The following is a 21003-nucleotide window of genomic DNA, read 5'->3' as shown; positions in this document are numbered from 1 at the left end:
GGAAGGTGGTTCTTTTAAGAATTTATGTTTTGAAAAAGTTAAGACATCTTTTTTGGAGAAGAAAGCATGACACTTTCCAAATATCACAGTTAAGGCCAGATTTCAGTTTTATTTTAAATGCAAGAAGAAACTGACTTATTTGAAGACTGTCAGATTGTGCCTATTCTGATATGTGTTGTCCCAGTTTTTCCATGAGGGGGGAAAAGTTGCCTTTTTCATCTAGCGAAAAGGATTTACATTTTGTATTACCTGTAACATCCAATTCACAGTGTGACTACTTACTGCTAAAATGGTTTAGAAAAAGATGAGAAGGGGTATAGTATGCATAGAAATTAAGAGGAAAAAGAACCAAAGAGAAAGGAACCCTAGATATGACATATGAGGTGTGATCAAAAACTACGGTGAATGTTTAAATTTAAAAAAATTATTACAATAAAAGACATATTGCCATTAATCCCTCCCAAAATACTCCTCCTTGCTTCTAACACACTTATCCTATCGTTCTTGTCACTTTCTGAAGCAGTTCTGGAAGGCCTCTTTCATGAGTGTCTTTAGTTGTGCTGTCAATTGCTGCCTCAGTGTCCTGAGTCATTTTGACGTTGGGGAAGAGCCAAAAGTCACACAGTGTCAGATCCGGTGATTAAGGTGGATGAGGACACTGTAATGTTTTTATTGGACAGAAATTGCCATATGAGAAGCGATGAGTGACATGGAGACTTTCCGTTGTGATCACAAAATACGGTGAATGCTGCTGCGGAGTGCCATGCAATGGAAAGGCGGGGATCTTTAATATGGGAAGCAGCATGTTGAACCTTAGTAACAGTGCGTGACAACTTTCAACTTGCTCGGTGCAGTCATTCAGGTGTGAGCTATGGTTGAGAGGTGTGTTTTAAAGTGTGCCGTAAATCCTCCTCCATCATGACAACACTCCGTGTCACACATCACTTCTGGTATATGGCAACTTCTGTCAAATAAAAACATAACGGTGTGTCCTCATCCACCTTATTCACCCTATCTGGCACCGTGAGACTTCTGACTCTTCCCCAAAGTCAAAATGATTCAGGACATCCAGGCAGCCACAACAACCCATGGAGACACTTATGAAAGAGGACTTCCAGAACTGCTTCAGAAAGTGGCAAGAATGATGGGTAAGTATGTTTGAAGTGAGGGGGATATTTTGAGGGGGATTAATGGCAATGTGTCTTTTACTGTAATGCATTTTTTAAAATTAAAATATTCACTGTATTATTTGATCACACCTTGTAATTGGGGCTAGGGGGGTGAAGAATGGGATGTAGAAAGACTGGATTTTAGAGATAGAAAGCCAGGTTTAACACAAGATACCAAATTGGTGATTTTGAGCAAATTATTTGATTCTTAGTCTGCATTACTGTTTATTGCAATGCAGTGGAATTAACTGGATCTGAATGAATGAACATTATTGTGTGTTTGGGTTAGTTTTTTTTAAAGATTTTATTGGGAAAGGGGAACAGGACTTTATTGGGGAACAGTGTGTACTTCCAGTACTTTCTTCCAAGTCAAGTTGTTCTCCTTTTAATCTTAGTTGTGGAGGACGCAGCTCAGCTCCGGGTCCAGTTGCTGTTGCTAGTTGCAGGGGGCACAGCCCACCATCCCTTGCGGGACTCGAGGAATTGAACTGGCAACCTTGTGGTTGAGAGCCCACTGGCCCATGTGGGAATCAAACCGGCAGCCTTCGGAGTTAGGAGCACAGAGCTCTAACCGCCTGAGCCACTGTGCCGGCCCAGGGTTATTTTTTTTAATTATTAAAATTTAGAAGATACCATTACAAAAAGCCCCATTCTACCTCTTATGAATAACCTCTGTTAACATATTGGTATCTATATTTCCAGTCTTTTAGTTTGAATACACTCATACACATGCACAATCCTACATTATAATCCTATACTATGTACTATTCTATAATATGCTTTTTCTATAATATGCTTAGTGTTCAGAAAATCTTGTAGGTGATCATATATTCTATATGATTTTTAAAGGCTATGTGTAATTTCATTGTATGAATATGGCATTGTTTACTTTATTCCTTTGTGATGGACATTAAGATAAGTTCCTGTTATAATGGTCCTTGTTACATATTATTAAATTGTTTCTCAGGAAGATTGCACTATTTTATATTCCCTGTAGCCCTATGTAGAAGAGCCCCACCAGCTTCATGTTTTCTTCTCTGAAACCCTGTTTTCTCAGCTGTGAGATGGGGCGTCCACATGATCTAACTGGGACAACACACTGCAGATCAAGAATATGGCGGGTGCCAACAGTATTATTTCCCTTCATTTTCTTTCCTGGATTAAGAGCTCCTAGAAGATGAAGACTCTTTCTTCATTGTATCCCAGCACCTAGCACAGTGCTTGGAATATAGAAAGGGTTCAAAAAGTTTGTGAGGTTGGAAGAAGACATAGGATTTGAAAACATTTTGAGTATATCAGGAAAAGGTGTGAGAAAAGTTGAAGCCAAGATCCAATGAATCAGCAGTGAGAAAAGTCGTAGGTTCCTTAGAAGCTTACTATTAAAATAGAAGAATTTAAGTTTTATTCTCAAAACTATACTAAGAAACAATTTCTTACAGACTGAAGTTGCTAAACGGTCAGTGAGTTAGCACGGGAGTCCATTAACGGATGTTAGATACCTGTACTCAAGGCTATAACTAGCCTTGAAAAGTCGAATTTTTTTTTTTTTGTAAGCTAAAGAGCAAATACACTAAAGAAGGGTGACTAGCTAAAGGAATTAAAGTTTTGTAAAGTGAATAATAATTCTAAAAAATGATTAATCCTGATTTTCACATATTATATTTGCCAAAACTCAGAGCAAATGTATAATAATAATACAATCATATTAAAAATGGTAATAAAGGAATCTGGATCTGTGGTGCCTTCAATGGAAGGAAGAGAATTGATGTTATTCAACATATCCTGTAATTTGCGGGGAGAGGAGTCAGTGGTTCATTAATGAGATTTGCAGATGGCTTTAAATTGAGAGGTAAACAGCAGGAATGAATGAGAAGTGATACAAGAGGAGCTGGAAAGGTTAGGAACATGGACAGGAAATCAAATGATTCAGCATGGATTACTGCAAGCCAGTTTGACATCTGGGGCCAAATACAAAGAAATACAGATATGCCATGAAAGAGACAAACATAGAAAATAGTCATCTCACCGGAAGTTTGGGGGGTAATAGAGAACAAGAGAGGGAGGAGGAAGGAACTAATGGTTGTTGAATGCCTACTGTGTGCCCACTACTATGATTTGGTACTTTCCGTCTTGATTTCTTTTGACCAAGGTTAAGCAATTCAGTTCTGTGTAAGAAAATAAAGCCTTTGAGGATGAATTATGCACAAGAGCCAGTACTTAATGTAAGAAAAGTTCAGTCTCCCTCTAGTTCAGGGGTGTCCAAACTGCGGCCCGTGGGCCAACTGCAGCCCACAATCCATTTTTAATTGGCCCGCAGCAAATTCCAAAAATATGTTTAGTTTACTTAAATAAACCAGGTGAGGCAATATGTACTTCACCTCGAGTGAGTGGCCCGGCTATTTGTGTATTTTACCTCATATAGCCCTTGGTAAAAAACGTTGAAAAAAGTTTGGACACCCCTGCTCTAGTTGATCCAAATGGTTGCTAGTGTTATCAGTTTAGACAGCATTGTGGAAGTGGCCTGGAATCTCCAGAAAAGCTCTAGTAGGAAAGAACTTTTGCCATATTTTTACATGGGCATTTTTCATTCAGTGGGTGTTTCCAAGAATTCTTAGAGCAGCCTCCTCCATGCTATCCCAGCAGCACAATGCGGACCCCACAAAACCTTCGCCAAGTTAGCACAGGAGTCCAGCTGAAGCCAAAATAAGATGTGTGTTTCATAATGGCTGCCCCATGAGGTGGTCCGTTCCTTCCATCATGCCCCTTCTCCCTCTCTTCCAGTGCCCTCCTGTTAACCTCTAGTAACACAGAACCCCCATCCAAGCCCTTTCCTTGGGTTTCCTACTATCCCTTATCCTTCCCTTTTGCTATAAAAGTCTAGTGATCATTTGTATTTCCTGTAGATGTCAATATCTGAACAGATTTGTATTGGCCTAATTTAGGAATCTCCAGCATTTTTTTAATGGAGCCACTACTCATTTTTTTTCAGTTGTAAGGACTTGAGGAACTGGGTCACAGTGAGGACCCCATGGAGATAGGAGGAAGAGAACCAAATTATTCTAGGGAGGACAAATCCTCAGCAGGTGATATTACTGTACCCATTACCCATCCTGAGGAGAAGACCAGAACACCAGTGCAAAGAATACATTGAAGAAGTGATCTGGAAAGGAGAGATGTCAAAGACATTTCACTTGTAGTTCCAGTTCTAGCTTGTAAGATATGTTAACGGCTCAGATTGGAAGCTTGAAGCTAAATGTGTTATCTGTCCCCAATAACATTTGCCTTGTAACAGGAGCCCCTTGTGGCTAAAAATTTCATTCACTTATTCAACAAGAATTTGCTGAATGCCTCCTATGGTCTAGGCACTGTTCTGAGTTCCAAGGAACCCAATGAATAAGAAAATTATATAATATAGTAGAAAGTGGTACACATTATGCGAAAAGAAAAAAGTAAATCAGGATGAGGCTAGGAGTGCTGGGGTTGGGAGCACGTGACTGTATTAAATATGGCAGGACAAGTCTCATTGTGAAGATGACATTTGAACAAAGATTTCAAAGAAGAGGTGCATTGACCTTGCAGATATCTGACAAAGCATTCTAGGCATAGGGTCCAGGGGGAGCAACAGTTTCAAAGTAGGGCTCTTTTGGCATGTTTGAGAAACAGCAAGGAGGCCAGGGTCTCTGGAACAGAGTGAGCAAGCAAGAGAGTAAAAGAGATGAGGTCAGTGAGCTAAGGGCTAGGCGCAGACCAGGTAAGAACTTACAGGCATTTCTGAGTCTTTGGCTATTACTTTGAGCCATTTCAAGGTTTTGAGCAAAGAGGTGATGTCACTGATTACATTTCAAAAGGATTACTTGAGCTATGGTGCTGAGAATAGGGTACGGACAGGAAGACAAGTGTGACAACAACTATACTGTAGTCCCCGAGCTAAAAGATGGTGCTGGCTCAGATGGATTAGGATGGAGAGGTTGGATTCTGGATGTATTCTGCAGGAAGTATCAATAAGACTTCTTGACTAGTGAGATGCAGGCTGTGAGAGAAGGAGAGAAGTCAAGGATGACTTCAAGATTTTTGACACGAGCACTGGATGGATCAAGTTGCCATCAACTGAGACAGCGAAGGCTCTTTGAGGGGAGATTAGGAGTTCTGTTTGTGACACGTTGAGTTTTGAGTTTGTGGCATCTCAAATATCCAAGTGGAGATGTTGAGTTAACACTTGGGTAGATACAATCATGTCTGGGGTTCAGGAGATACAATTTTGGGGATACACATTGAAGAGCCAGGAGGTTAAAGATGTTATTTAAAACCGTGAGACTGAATAAAACCATCAAGTCATAAGAGAACTAAGAACGGAGCCCAGGGACATTTTGAACACTAGGAGATCAGGGAGAGAAGCAGCAAGGAAGGCTGACACCAAAGGGGTAAGAGAAAATTCAAAAGAATGTGATGTCCTTGAAGCCACGTGAAGAATGTGTGTCAAGGAAGAGGGAGTGACTGACTGCAGTGCATACAGCTGATGGGGCATGTAAGTCAGGGAGGAGACCTGACCATTGGCTTTAGCGAAATGGAGGGCATCGGTGACCCTGATGAGCAGTTTTAATGGAGTTCTGGACAGGAATAGGTTCATGAGAGACTAGGAGGAGAGGAATTGGGAAGTGTGAGATGAAAAGAAGGATGAAAACAAAAAATGTAAACATCATGACAGAGCTGAGAAAGATTATCTACAAGTAAAAATGCCTTCCCCTGGATCCTTAAGCTCCCAGTAAGGAAGGAGGCAGCCATGCATTTATTAGGTTGGTGCAAAAGAAATTGCAGTTTAAAAGGTTAAAAATAATTGCAAAAACCGCAGTTACTTTTGCACCAACCTAATATTTATATAGATTTATGTATAGCTGCAAATCAAGTCAGCATGCAGCCAGCAGTGTGGGGCTAGGTCATTAGAAAAATTTCCCCATTAACAGAAATCCAATGTGTTTAACAGGATTTATCAAGGGATTTTTTATTTATTGCAAAAATATTGCTATTTGAAACATGGGCTTTTTCTCATAATGACAAGCTAAATTATTTTCTTTTGTAAAGAAGCTCTAGCATATTAACACTTTTATATTTAGCTGAGCCAAATGATGCAGAGAGCAAGTCAATCACTAGTGTATTCTCTTCTTTGTCTGGAGGATTTCAGCTTCTGTGGTTTAGGTAATAGAATTTATGTCCTCTACCCAGGCCTGGGGCCAGAGAACTGAGCCCAAATGAAGTAAATCTGCATGTTTATTTTCTATTTGAGCTACTTAATGACTGTGTGCATTCATCAGGGGACAGGACGTGAACATATTTGAAAATTAAAGGGTTATCGCTACAGAAAGCATGTTTGAAGCTGTGTGAAGCATAAGTACGTATTAGGGAATACGTGGTGTTTAAAGGCACAGACTGGTCTGGAAACAAACCGGGAGCCTTGGCGTCACCTTCCTGCCTGCCCTCTCTGTCTACTTAGTGACCTAGTCCCATCTGTTCCTGACCGTGGTCTTCATTCGAATCGGAAGGGCTCTTCTTCCCTGACTGCCTTTTCTATCCTGGGTCACTGCTAATATACCATTGGTCTACCAGCTTCTGCTTTTGTTCCTTCACAAACCAGTCTCCACTTTGTTCAAGAGTCATCTTTGTAAAATGCAAAATGATCATGATTCTCCCTTGTTTCATATCTTTCAATGGCTCCTTGTTGTTACCAAATCTAAGCTCCGTAACACAGTTTATGAGATATTTCATCATCTGGTTCAAGTTTAACGATGTCCTGTCTGTCCTCACAATTGAAAATCCAGCCACCAAAACCACCTACATCTCTACATACCCCATACTTTAACTCTTTAAATGAAGAGGCTCCAGTGAGTAATCGAAGAAGCCACAAAATCAACTTAACAAGACTAACCAGAGAATTAGATGTTTAGGCTCCATTAAAATAGAAATAGAAGGGAGGTCCTTTGTTTCACTTTCCCTTATATATCTAATGGTCTAATGCACCTGTATGATAGCACTGCACATAAATCATTTGTTGGCTTCTTCTCTAATCAGCTTTAAGAAGTGTCATGGCTCAGTCCTTAGCCCTATTATACTTCACTCACTTTGCACACCCACTGTACAGACTTTCCCTTGTTTGTCTTTTTCATTCCCTGATCTTTCAATACTGCCTGTTTTCGAAGTCTGGCAGACTGATACCTGAGCCCAGGGGTCTCTTCTGAGATCAGATGCCTACCCAAAGATGTCCAAAAAGTCTGCAGCAATCTCAAACTTGTATCTAAAGCTGAACTCTGACCTTCACTCTGCCCAAATCTCTTCCTCTGCTGGTCTTTCCCATCTCAACAAATGTCACCTGCATTACTCCAATGCTAAAGTCAGAGACCTGAAAATGTACTTCTTTCTTAGTTTGTAAGAAAGCCTACTAATATGCCCAGCAGTGTCTGAAGTGTTTTACATATAACAACCTGTGTAATATTTTTAACAAATCTGTAAGGTAGCTACAATTATTATCATCCACTTTGTAGATCAGGAAACCAAGGCACAGAGAGTTTTGGTAATTTGCCCAAAGTCACACAGTTACTAACAGTGGAACAGGAATTTAAACTCAGATGATCTGGCATCAGAGTCCATGTGTTTAACCTCTACATCAACTGTTATTCTTGGCATCTACCTCTGATTCACCCCTACATCCAACTTATCAGAAGTGCAAACAGTTTCATCTCCAAAAACATCCCGAATCCATGAACCTCTTTTCATTACAATCGCCACCACTCTAGCTGTTTGCCAAGACTGTCATAATAATTCCTTGAGATCTCCAATTCCGTCTTTGCCCTCCTGACCTCCCTCAACTCAGCACCCTCCGTCATTCTCCCCAAAGAAGCCAGGTCCAGGCTTAAATGTAATTTTCCTGAGAAGACTTCCTTGACCCCCATATTTGAGTCACATCCCCCCCCCCATTATTTTCTCATATTACCTTACTGTTTTCTTTCATAGTAAATTTCATAATTGACAATTAAACATTTGTATCTTTATTTTTTAAAGTCAACACCATGAGAAAAGGATTTTGTTTTACTTTCCACTATCTAACCAGTACCTAGCACAGAACGTAGCCCACACTTGGCTCTTAGTAATATTTATGAATGGATGGATGGATGAGGGAGTGACTAATATTGAGTAAGAAGTGACTATATCATGTTTATTACATGTGTTATAATGAAAGTATAGTTTCACTTCTTTATAATGAACTAATGGGAGGAAGCTGTATGGATTAGTGAAAATTATGCAATGTATGATTTTAAAAATAAAGGTACTTCCCATTTTTGTTTGGGAAGTGAAGGATATTAGATAACTCTAGTAAGCATGCTGCCATTGCTTCCACCCACACAGTCCTTTCTAAGAAATTCTATCGTCCCCGCACTTCTATAACTCAGCTCATTGGTCCAGGGATAGAAACTGACCCAGCTGGGCTAATGAGATTCTCCCTGTTCAGAATGTAGACTCAGGAAACAGAAACAAATCTTTAAGGTAACTACATTCATTTATATTTCAAATGTTTATTCAGTGTCTAGAATGAAGTGGTCATTGGGGAAATAATGAATAAGACATGTCTCTTCTTGAAGGCATTTACAGTTCATCGGAGAAAACTGGTGAATAAACCTGCGATTGCAATTCAGCGTGTGAAATGGTACAACATGGGAAGTGCCAAGCGGTCCATGGGAGCATAGAGGAGAGGTAACTTACACAGTCTTGAGAAGGCAGGAAAAGCTTCCCAGCAGAGGTCATGTCTCAGCCAAAAGAAATAGATCCAGGAGACAGCAGGGGTAATGGCAAGGGTATGCTAAGCAGAGGGGACAGAAAAATGCAAACCCAGAGCATTCAGTCTGGTGTTCAAGGATAGGGCAGATTATGCCAAGAGGTGAATGTGGTCTCCATCCTGAAGGCCCTTGTCAGCCTATACAACGTTTGGACTTGATCCTGAGAGCAGCTAGAATCCTGATTAAGTGGTGTTAGCAGAGGAATGATACACTAAGATTTGTACTCTAGGAATGTCCCTATGGTCTCAGTGTAGGGGATGTATTAGAAGCAGATGGACCAGTTAAGAGACTGTTATAGAAATCCAGGTAAGAAATGATGATGACAGAAATAAGCTGGTGGCCTTGGGAAGAGACAGAGTGGATGGTTAAAGTGGCATTTAGGATGATGATGGGTGAGGGGAAGAGGAATTAAGGACAGTGATCAGGTTTAAGGCTTAAGCTAACAGTAGATTGTGAGGTCATCCACACAGACAGAAGATACATGGGGAAGCGCAAGAAGAGGTCAGACCTGGAGACGTAAATGTGAGTGTTATCTCCACAGAATTACAGAAAGCCTTTGGGGTTGATATTACCCAGTGGGATTGTGGCGAGTGAGAAAAGAAGAGGTCCATGGATGGAATCCTGAGTAATTCCATCATTTAAGTAGGAGGGTGAGGAAGAAGAGCCTACAAAAGAATTTAAAAAGATATGTCCTGAGAGCCAGTTGGAAACCCAAGAAGAAGTGATGTCAGAGAGACCAACAATGAGACCCTTTCCAGAAGGATGTAATGAGTGTCAGTGCTCTAACAAAAAGACCAAAACAAAGACAACTTCAAAGTAACTAATTGCTTGGGGATATCTAACAAACACGAAAATTTCCCTTAATTAAATAAACATCATTCTTAACAATCTTATTTGTAGTACTCATCTGTTTGTCCCTAAGAATGCTAAGATAACCTTCCCTGTCGTCCCCTGGCCTGACGCCTTGCAAATTCTCTGAGAGAAGAATCTGGATTCATGAAGATTTTCTGAATTTGGTTTCAAATGTTATTACATTGTTGGTTTGTGAAGTGCACTTGAATGTCAGAGTTGAGAATGTGGAAAAAAGTAGACAGAAGGAAAATTTATTTTAAAAATGTTTTTCAACTTTAAGAAAAGCATCTAACAACCCAATAAGTTTAGCATTTCATGTGTGTTTATGATCTGTCAGAAACTGCCAGAACTTAACTTGTGAGCAAGAAGAAAAAGATGTTGCCTGTTTGTCATCTCTCAGAGCATCCAACTTCTGAAGGCCACTTTACAACCAAAAAAGAACTTTCCTTTGTCAGTGGACATATGTCAAAGGAGAAACATTAGTAATAGGATCCAGGCCATGTAATGTTCATTAAACAATTAGATGCTGATGCCAGTCGGTAATCGCTTTTTTCCATTTTATTTTCAACAGTTTGAGTGTTCCTAAGAGGCTTGCATGGGCCTGGATCTGGAACTTTAATCAGAATGTGAGTGTGTTTTCAGTATTGGTAACATCTCCCTGCCTCCTACTTACACTGAGCAACAGACTCTCCTGGGTCTGATTTGTGTTCCTTCTTCCGAATGTTTAGTCAATTTAATATACCCAGTGGACATATTCTGGAAAAAAATGCTTGGCTTCTCAGCAGAATCATTTTAAAGATTAGGTGTTGTTTAAAAACAAAGCCATACCATTCATCACAATTATAAGGCAGGAAAAGCAGTGCTCTGCAATGTTTAATTAGAACTTTGCTTTAAGGACTCTTGTTTTCTTGGCCATGAAAGCACTCAACTTCTCTGAAGATGATTTTGTGACATCCCTCTGAAATCCAAAGTCCTGGAACATCTCAACAGTGTTTACTGAATGCTTTCCATTTGAAACTGTTTCCCTGAACGATTATTGAAGTGGAAAAGAAAGCACGATATGAAGGCATTCATGGCTAAGGCTACCTATTCTTGGGTCCAGGACAGAAGGTCTGAGTCTCGCCAAATGTTGGGGCCAGAGCATTAGCACAGCCTTTTTTTTCTGCTGGGTTAGCGCGAGAGGTGCAAAGACGGGTGACAGAGGCCACGAATCCCAGTCCACAAACTCGAAGTTTCAGACTAAGGTTCTTCATTTTCTATAACAACTTAATTCCTAATGCCAAGTTCTTTTTTCTCCTAGTTGGCAGAAAAAACAAAAAAGAAACAAAAAACGCATAACCACAGTCCTTCCTGGGGCTCCCCCCCTCCTTTTGGTTATTTATGCCAGTGTTTCTGGAGCTTACGCAGTACCAAGGCACTTGGGGTGGGGGACACTGGGTCCTCCTTCTCTGTCTACACAATTGATGTGTGAGGCAACCCTGCCCTTGCCCTGGCAGCAGGGTCCCATCAGGCCCACGTGCTGCTGGCCACGTGTGACTCCCTCCTGCTTCTCTACTCTGCCACTGAGCACCTCTGCAGAGGTGCCTTTGAGCCATGCTGACGTACTATCCCAGGAAACAAGGCTTACAACTCCTCTCTGTCACCTACACCTTCGTAGCCTCCTATCTGAACAGAAGATCTCTCTAATTTGGGGAAATTGCTTCTTTCCTTCCTTCCCTGTTTCTTCAGGACAATATGTCTTTCTTTTTTCAATTTTTTTTTTTTAAATTAAATCTTCTTCTACTAAAGACTTAGGCTTTTGTTTCCAAAGCTTGGACGGAAAGTCTTTGCTTTGTGCCTTGCCACAAACCTCATGTGAGGCAGGAGCAGTCAGCTATTATCTGCTTGAATGGGGGTGGGGAAGGAGAGAGGAAGAGAAAGAAGAAAACAGGGATAAAATCACAATAGACAGATAGTTCAAAGTATTATCCAGTCCAAATACACACCTCCCCTGACTTCCTGTCCTGAGACTCGGACACCCAGTATGTGTGAGGAAACACCACCTCACTCCTTTTAGCCACCTTTCCTGATTTCCATGGGCCCAGGAGACTGTAGCTTTATACATAGACAGACACCAAATTGCAGGGAAGGACCAAGGCCCTGGGGGAAAACTTCCCTTGAAAGGAGGAAGGAGCCCTTGCTCAGCTGACTGAGCACAGCACCTACTATGTGAACCTTTCTGATCTTGCCAAATGGGAGGACTCTATGGAGAAACAGAAAGAGCTAGAACCTCAGAGTGGGCCAGGTAAGGGTGCTACTGGTCTGCATATGCCACCTCTCCCACACACAGGTGAAATGAAACACACAAGAGAGCAGGACACAGGAAGGAGCGTACTTTCCCTCCCAGACAGAGAGAGAGGCCTGGGGGTAAGCAGAGATAGCAAAGGGCCCCATAAGCCAGCGGAGAAAGGAGCATGGATGGCTCAGCATGGTTCAGAGGTCACACACAGGTGGTTTAGCACTACCCGGGGAACTTAGGCAGGTCAGCAGAAGTTACAGATTGCATCCCAGGGCTGATCAAAAGGGAGCAGAAAGAAACAAGAGAAGTGCAAGCAGCAGCGTGAGATGTGCATGCTGCAACTCCCTGCACCGCCTCTCGAATATTACCAGAAACACAGAGGAAAGACTAAGGGAAGTTCTGTCCTTATGCTGGTGGGAACAGGCTGGGGAAGTGGCTATTATTTTAGCAGAATTAAGGACAGGCTGTTAAAAAACAAAACAAACAAAAAAAACGTTAGCAAGGATCTGTAAGCTAGAAGGAGTGAGGGCAGTTACAGATACACACATCCATGTCTACATTGATATTATAATCCACGCACCACAGGGAATGAGCTTTTCCCCAGGTGGACCTGGGTATAAATTTCACGTCTATTATTCCTTAGCTATCAAGTTCTTTGGCAAATTACATGATCTCTTTTACCTCATCTAAAAATATGTGTAATAGTTTTGTTAAGTACCTGGCATATTATTTGCCACATAATAAAGACCAAATGAACGAAAGTTGCTACTATTACTGTTGTTGTTATTACTTCACTATTATCATCTGATCCCTTGATTTCACTAATGAAAGACCAGGCCAGGAACCTAGAGGGTTTTAGACTCTCCTTTGGGCTTTCGTATTTAAGAGCCTGCATTAGGCCAGCTAAGAGGAGAGAGTATAATCAAATATCCAATGGGTGACTTCTGTGAGACCCTGGACAAGTGGTCATTCTTTGTTGACTCATCAAAGTCACACAGTTGAGTCGTCATAATTTCTCTGAGGGTATTGGGACTGAGTCTGCAAAAATGACGGCATTTGCTGAACCTGACCCATGAACAGCTGTGCTGGGCTAGAAATAACTTTTCAAATGATGACTTCCTTTGTCAAGTCAAAGGCACAGCTCGCACTAGGCTTTGGAACCACAGAAACATCAAACAGGAGAAGTCACTCTTGTAGCGTGACACCCAGCATCTTTCATCCTCAAAACAGGGACATGGCCAATTTCTAGAGCATATTCTTTGGCCTGTTTTTGAACAAAGACATAAGAAAAGATTCAGGAGAAAGAGAAGCCTCAGTAATTTATGAAAGTGAAACAGGTTCATCAAATCAAAATCCCAGCAGGAACTGTAAGTTATAGACCTTTCAAAGCTTTCGGCTCCCACATCCTCTGTTGCCTGTTGTCAAGAGCATTTCTGGATGTAACAGCCAAGTCTGTGTCCCCAAAACCCAGGCAAAATAAAGAAAGCAACGCATTTGGTGGGAAAGTCATAAAAATAAAGACATCCCAATAAAGTTCTTGGACTATTCTCACTGCAGTTTGACCAGGAAAGGGAGCTACAGAGAGTTCCGGTTACCATCTGTTATCTACTTGCCATAAAAATCATAAATCGTAGAATGTTGGCAATAGAAGGGCCTCAGAGGTATAGCACAATCACTCATCCTTGCCCACAGGCTTAAAGCTAATGTATAGCAGATTCAGAACTAGAACCCACAGCTCCTAATTCCCAGCTGGAGCCCTTTCCACCATCCAGGCAGATGTCCTAGAGGTGGCAAGAGCACCTCTTTGAGAAAGTACTGTCATCTCACTACGGAAAAGGTGCCATTTAAACACCAATCAATACTTGCATCTGGGGGTCAGGGATAAGAATAACCCTGTATGTTGAGTCCCAAGGGACCAGGAGGCCAACAAGAACATAGGCTGCTTCTAACTTCTGATCAGACTGTGCTCCAAGTTCATTTCCAAGCCATTTGTTTGGAAACTACATATACTTCCAGACAGAAGCAAGAATATAAGTAGTTAATTCCCAGGTCAATCCAGAGAAGCTTATTTAATACATAACTTTACCTGAAGAATCTGACTATTCCTGATATTCTAACTGTAACAAGCCACCACTTGTAAGTCTGTTTTACTCATAGAAAAACAAATTCCAGGCTCCAGCTCAGAAGGCAGTGACTACCTCTTTCTCCTGGGTAGTTGCCCGGGACGCCAGGCTCTTGGGTCAGGGGAAGAGGCAGGAACCCTGTGCCAGGCCCAGGGAACTCTCTAACTTTCTACACTGCTGGCCCTCAAATGGACCGTTGGCGGGTGCTGGTCACAGGCAAAGGTCTCACTGGTTCAAGGTAAAATACAACAGTTTAAGTCCAGTGCAGAAAGTGTTTCATAAAGCAAAGGTATTCAGTTTCAAGAACCACTCTTTATTCTTGAGGTAACTTTCCTTGCTTTTTTGGTGAATTGTCTTTTTGGAAATGATTGCAGTCAGTGGTGCTTGTTTTCTTCATAGTCTTTCTTAGAAAAATGACATGTTGGCAATTCTGTGTTGTCAGTCCCCAGAATTGCATTCCAAAATTTTGAGAACTCCAATTCTGAGAACCACTGCTCAACACCTCCCCATTTCTCTGGTGAGTAAGGGAAGGCATTTTGCTGTAGTGTTCATTCCTCAGGGTTTGGGGAGGGATGAACCAAAGGCTGAGGGAGGGAGCCAATGAGAACTGTGGGTCCCTAGTCTTTTACCATTGGCGCATGGGAGCGAATGGCTCACTCGTGAATTAAATGTCCCAAAGGAAGTTGTGATTGGGATTATCAATTTTCTCTAATGGGTTAGAAGACAAATTCTGGGTAAGCCAAGGGTATCTCTCTTAAACTTTGTTAACTGGACTGATTAGAAATGTAGGTGTTTCAGGTAGAGACTAATGATTCATTTAGGAGCTATACTGCTTCATGAGGTGCACGTGGGGAGAGGAGAGTTGAAGGAGCAAATAAAGCAACAAATGTACAGGGAAATATTTAATGCACCTAGGAATATGATCTTTAAAATAATGTTAAAATATCAATTTGCATTAAAAACAAACAAATGTTTCTGAGACAGATTTGGGTAGACCTTGTTTGGCACTCTGTTGTTTGTGTTCTTCTTCTGTTCTTGAATGCAGAATAAAACAAAACAAAAACAAAAATCATATTCACATCCTGTTGATCACTACCACTTTTCTGTGCTCTTAGAAATCTCTCTTAAACTGCCTTTTAGTCCTCCTCGCTCACGGACGCTGCCTCAGTTCAGGACCTCGTCACCTCCTGCCTTAAGCATGGTTTTCAGACTTGAAAAAAAGTAATCACAGAATATTACTTTCTTCGAACAAAATCTATATGGAAGTACAATTTTCAAACCAAAGAGAGTTCCTGAGAAAGACAGTTGTTGAGAAATAGTTGTCAGGACTGAAATACATCCTTCCATTGCCCTTTGTCAGAGAATGGAATTGATGTCATACAGAAGATGTTCTGTACTGGGGACATCTTGACTAGAGTAGCTAATTATGGAATCTGACCTCACACACAGAACTGGTGTCCTGGGCCCGTCCCTGCTGGACCCCAGGGCCTCTGCAGATGATGCTTTCCAGGCAGTCTGCTCCCTCACTTGATATGCAGGAAGGGAACAGGGTGAGGATGAGAGGATCGGCCTACAGTGGTGATTTCTGGAATGGAGTATAGCTTGGGGTTTTGAGGGGTGGGACATAGAGGTGGCCTATGTTCCAATCTTATGTCTCTGAGTCGGGCAGGGCCCACAGCATCTGCCATGTCACCTAGCTAAGAACTGTCTGACATTTGAGATAACGAGGCTTGAAAGCATCCTGGATGGGTGACAGCAGGACTGGCGTTATCTTAACTGGTGAGATAGGCCTGCATTTTAAAGTCTTGTTCCTTGGGGTCTTTCCTGCTTTGGTATCAGCATAATCAGGGCCCTCCCAGCTGCCCAAGGGGGCAGGGCCCAGGTCTCCTCCATGAGTGTGTCACAGGCAGAAATTCAGCTGCTCTCAGGTCTGCTTGTTAATCCTGATCTGAACCATCTGTTCCTAGTGTTTCCCAGGTTGTAAACTTAATCCAAGGAAGATGGAGTGTTTTGCAAACTCTGCAACTATTCGTTTCCCCACTGATCACACTTCAGGGTAGTGGGATGTTTTTCGAATGGTAAACTCTCTTTAAGCTCCAGTCATTTAAAATGTATCAGCAATGTTCAGAGGAAACATATTACAGATGACCAAGCAGAAAGGGCTCTGGAAATCTCTTTGCCTCTGCTCTGTTATCCCATTGTCCCAGTCTCCTTGCACAAAGGAAAAATTGGACCTTCACGAAGGAGGGTCTGGAAATATTCTGTCACTTATCAGTGATTTCACCAGATGTAGTTCTTGCCTCCTAGCAGGAGATACATTTTTTACAAACCTCTGAAGGTGCCAAGGAGGGTCCTGGATAGTTTCAGTGTAAATCAAGAACAGACAAGGCGTGCCCCCTGCTTCTGGGTGGGGAGAGCTGCCAGACTTCTAATCACTGGTCTCATTTGCTTGTCTGTCTCCTGTCATCCTAGAAGTACCCGAAGGAGGGAATCTGATCACAAACTGGTGCCTCGGGAGATTGAACTGTTTGGATATTTATTAGCCACTTGTACATTTTATATATATATATATATATATGTGTATATATATATATATATATATATACATATATATATATATATATATAGTGCCTGTACAGAATTTGCCTATTTTTCTACTGGTTTTTGTTTTTCAGAGAGTGTCTCTTAAACTAGGGTCAGAAAACTACAGCCTGCTGGCTGGAGGCCTTTTTTGGTAAATAATGTTTAATGGGAGCACGCTCATTAACTTATGAATGAATGAATGTGGCTGTTTTCTGTGCTACTAGGGCAGGATCAAGTATCGCAACAGGATGAATGGTCTAAAATACTATCTGGCCCTTTACAGAATAAGTTTGCCAACTCCTGCCTCAATGGTTCAACTTCTCCTTGTAACCACAAGGAGATACCATTTCACACACCCATCAGATTGTCACAAAGCGCAATGTGAGAAAAGTGAGAAATGCTCACACATATTAACAAAGAGACATGGACAAGCATGTTCACTGCAGCATTGTCAGAATTTAAAAATAGGGTAATTTTTCACCAGGAAAAAAATTACAAATTTTGCTATATGCATATAGTAGAATATATTTTTTTGAGATTTTACATGGTTATAAACCTTCAAAACATAAATTGAGCAAAGAAAATCAATTTGTAGAATGATACATACAATAGTACACTATTAATATAAAATTTGAAAATATGTCAACTTAACGCACTGTTGTGGATGAAGGATCCATACCGAGTTAGTTCAGTCTACAAAGGTCTAGGATGGCAGGTGGGGAGCTGGGCTGAGATGACCCCATGTTAGTTTACTGCCAAGGCTGCACGAAGAAATCAAGACTGTGTGGAGGTGAGAGGGGGCTCTCTTCCCCAGGCTCTCAAGGGTGGTGTGTCCAAATCTCTGTGGTCTCAATAGCACTTATAGAATGAAAAAAAGCCCTGGGTGAGAGACCCCGTTACTGTGGGCCCACTGCCTTTAACATCCTTTGAGTCAGGGGTGGGGTTCAACGTATTGTCATACAGGAATTTCTTGCTACATTTCTCTTATTTGCTGAAGCATCAGTCTCTTCAAGGTTAGAGTTCAATGGCCTGCCCATATATAAGATAAACGCATGTAAAATATGTTAAGTACCAAATTCAGAAAACGAGTGACCTCTGGGGGATGGAGCAGAAGAGATGGAGATCGAGAAAAGATCCTAATGAATGTACCGTGTTTATAATGTTTTACTTTTTTATAACATAAGAAGCAAGTGTGACAAAATGTTATGATTTGACAAAGGGCAATGCATGTGTAAATCTACAGGGCAGAAGGAAGCAGGGAGGTAGAGGAGAACCAGAGCTGCTTGGAAGAAAATGAGAAAAACTCATTTTGGGGGAGAAGAGAATGGTCAGAACTGGCAGCCGATCTAGGCTGATATGCTTACTGTTTTATATTCAACAGATATTTGTTGAATGGAGGATTTCAACACAATGTCATTGAGCATAAAGTACTACTAGGTTCTGTGAGTGGGATACAGGGATGATAAGACATGGTTCCTGTTTTGCAACCACTTACAATACAGTGAGAGACACAGAGAGAGAAAGACAGAGAGTTTATGCCAAGAACTGCTGCTCCCGCAAAGCAGGATGGAAACAGTGGCACAATATGAGCATTAGCTAATTGCTGTGGGAACACCAGGGGAGAGACTATGGAGAGAGGAAGAAGGCAGCAGAGAATTCTCTAAGCAAGAAGTCTGAACTCAGCTCCTGAGACACAAAAGAATTTCTAAAGAAGAAATGAGGAAGGAATTCAACTTAGGGAATCCTTAGGAGGCTGAGCTAAGCACAGCCTAGGTGAGAAGTGCATGATGTGCTGAGAATGGAAACCCCAACTGGGGAGAGGGAAAGGAAGATGGAGAGGGAGAGGGAGAAGGAAAGGGGGTGGAGAGAGGGAAGAGAAGGGAGAGGGAGGGGGAGAAGAAGGGGGAGAGAGACAGAGAGACATCGTGGAGTAGAAATTAAGCCAGATGTAAGGGTTGGGAGGGTGCTGGCTTCCTTTCTAGCTTTGAGTACCTTCCATAGGCATGGGAAACTACTAAAGGTTGGACAGGTCAGTGTGACATGACCTGCCCTCATAATTATCTCCTAAAATGGGAGGGAGGGAGGAAGTAAGAACAGGAGGCAGGGAAGCCTGGCAGAAGGCTGTTGATATACATCCAGGTGACAGCTGACCGACCCTCGCCTGTGCTCAGAGAGTAGCTTTGGGAATGAAGAGGCAGGGACACAAGGAAGGACCCCAGGGAGGTGAGGGGAACAGGGATGTCTCAGTCACCCTGAAGGTATCACTCCCTGGGGTGCCAGCTGTCACAGCAGCTGGACTTCCACAACAACATGCCCTTGGGCAGAGGTTGAGGGCCAAGAGTTGGACTCACATCTCTGGGTGCTGAGACAGCGGTTTCCCCTGCACTGTAATCCTCTCGTTCCCACCCAGAGTGTGGTACCGAGCTCTTTTCCTAGTAGGTACTCAGTAACTCAGGTCTAAAGAGCAGCAGGAAAACAATGGACTCTATCAGAGACACTGAAGATTCTTCTTAGCTTTCTGCCCGAGACGGGGAGAAGACAAGTTTCCAGACTTGTCTGTCAGGGTCAGCATCCCCCAGTCACAGAGGGGCAGAGCTCCTGGATCCTGCATCCTGCCTCAGTGACCAGGCAGTCTGGTGAATGGGAAGAGCCCAGAGAGGCACTGAGGGGACGAGCCCTTGTCTAGTTTTGTTCCCTCCTGCTGGGTCACTTCAGGCCAGACCCACTCTGGCCCTCAGTTTCCCCATGAAGTGAAGGGGTAGAATCAGATAAATTCGTTATCCAGGTGCTTTGGTTGTAGGCAACTAAAATGAACTTTAGCAAACTTCAGCAAAATAAAAAAAAAATAAATCTATTATAAGGATATCTATTTAGTAGCTCAAAGAATTGAAGGGAAGACTGAAAACCAGGTTGGAAAGAGGACAGGAAGCAGGACAGCGTCAGGGTCCAGCTGGCAGGATTTGATCAGTGGTCTTGTCTTGTCCAGCAGGCGTGGTGGGTGCCTCTTGAATGCATGAGCTCCAATAGCTTTCCCCATCCTTGTTTCACTCATTAATATTCCCAGTCTAACTGGTCCTGCTTGGATCTCCCCTTGGGGAAGGTAGATAAGGCTGTACTGACTGACAGTTCTTCCAAGCCACACGTTGCAGGGGAAAGGTAGTTCCCTAAATAAAATCGGGGTGTTATAACCCCAGGAAGGTAAAATGGATGCTGACTGGCCAAAAGTGCTTTTCAAGTTCAAGATTTCTATGGTGCTCTAAAAAATCAATAACCTAGAGCATGCAGTGATGCCTGGGTCATAGATGGAACTTCAGACATGTGGGGCCATACACCCTTCCTTCTCTCCAGTGTGGTGGATGGGTGTTGGGTAGGAGCAGGTAGCGGGACTACAGAAGGAATGGTCACAGCTTGGGGACTCTTCTGGGCTCTTTCCTGCCTCTCCCGAAGGCACCTTTCTTGAACCAAGGGCTGCAGCCTCCCTGGAAGCATTGTGAAATTGCTTGCTGGATCCTTCTTCTTCTGAGATCGGAGGATTAGAGATAATTCCAAAAACTTTCTATGAACTCCATACATCTGACAGTCTAGGCTAGGCTTGATGGGGGCCAAGGAGCTCATGTTTTCAGAGGACTCTGGGGGATGACCCCCCAGAAAATGTTTTCAAATTCTGGAAAAAAATTTTTTAAAGTAACTAAAATTGGAGTCTATGACATATCTAGAAATGGAATCTAAGTTCTTGTGAGGACAACCATGAAATCAGGAATTATTCATAGTGAAGGGAAGAGCTTTCGTAGCTGTCCAAAGGAGCTTCAAGCCCAGGACTGAAATGCAGGTTTTGGTGCCAGGTGTGGTTGGCAACGTGGAGAGGGTCATTTTAATCATCACCTGTCACTTGATTCAGAGCTACAGTTCCTAGGACATGAGGTGGGGGATCTTAACCTGAGTCCCAGCAAACTTTTTTTGAAGGAATGTAGACAGTTCATGGCTACTCTAACCTCAAAACAGACTCCCGCAAAGCATGCTTTGGGAAATATTGGGATGGGGGTGGATTTAGGGGGTGGTGACTATGAGTGTAACTCGGAAGAAGGGGGGCAAGGATTGGACTGAAAAATTCCAGTGCATCTACCCTTGACCGCCCCTACTCACCAGGAGCAAAATGTGAAGCTGCCATGTGATGT

This window comes from Rhinolophus ferrumequinum, chromosome 7 (assembly GCF_004115265.2).
Source record: "Rhinolophus ferrumequinum isolate MPI-CBG mRhiFer1 chromosome 7, mRhiFer1_v1.p, whole genome shotgun sequence".
Classification (NCBI taxonomy): Eukaryota; Metazoa; Chordata; class Mammalia; order Chiroptera; family Rhinolophidae; genus Rhinolophus; species Rhinolophus ferrumequinum.
The sequence above is the reverse complement of the archived record's forward strand: the minus strand, read 5'-3'. Positions refer to the sequence as shown.